Source organism: Acyrthosiphon pisum, chromosome X, assembly GCF_005508785.2.
Source record: "Acyrthosiphon pisum isolate AL4f chromosome X, pea_aphid_22Mar2018_4r6ur, whole genome shotgun sequence".
Taxonomy (NCBI): Eukaryota; Metazoa; Arthropoda; class Insecta; order Hemiptera; family Aphididae; genus Acyrthosiphon; species Acyrthosiphon pisum.
The window spans coordinates 54,351,761-54,352,621 of record NC_042493.1 but is presented as its reverse complement, the minus strand read 5'-3'; positions in this window follow the sequence as shown (position 1 = coordinate 54,352,621).

Sequence of the window (861 nt, the reverse complement as noted above, 5' to 3'; positions counted from 1 at the left end):
TTGTTATTATTTATTATAGCCCGTAAGTTGAATTAATATTGAAATATATTTTTTGTTTATATTCTCTATTTTGTTTATTGTCTATGATGATAAACAAAGCGTTAGAAATTAAAATCCCATTTTTAGTGGTTTTTTGTAATTTGTCGGTGATTTTTCCCGTGACATTAAATAACTATTGAGAAAATCAAAAAATGTACCATCTTAATCCAATTTGCTAAAAGATAAGATGGGTACTACATATTGAAATCAAAGCACTCCTTCTGGTAGAAATTTTGTATACAGGAAAAAAAAAATAAACACCATTGTAAAACCACTAGCTTCATCGTTCCGCTCAGAATCTATTATCTAATATAGTTATGTTCTAACTTTTATAAAAATATTTCTTAAAATACATTACTTCATTCAGTGTTGATCTTAAATAACTTTTCAACCTTTTAAAGGTTGAAAAACATCGCTCTGGAGTGGCTGTAGATACTGGCAATGAAAAAAACTACAAAATATTTGAATTAAAAAATTAACTCGATATTTTTCAACAATTTTCAGAACCAAACTGATAACAAAAAAAATCACTATATTAATTTAAAATGTTGATAACTGAAGCTTCTAAAATTTTGTACAAAATCCTCCATATCGTGTAATAAAATTTGTTTTTCTTAGTCATGTAAAAACACAACATTTAACACGAGTCAATGGGGGGGGGGTTTACACATGCATGTTTGTTGTGGCGCCATCATCTTACCGCCAGCTCGCCAGTAATGTTGGAATATAGGTACCAATTTTTATTTTCACTTGCGCAGTGGTGTCTCAATTTACATGGGTAAACATGCACGTTGTAAACATAAGCGTGCGCGCGGGGTAGTC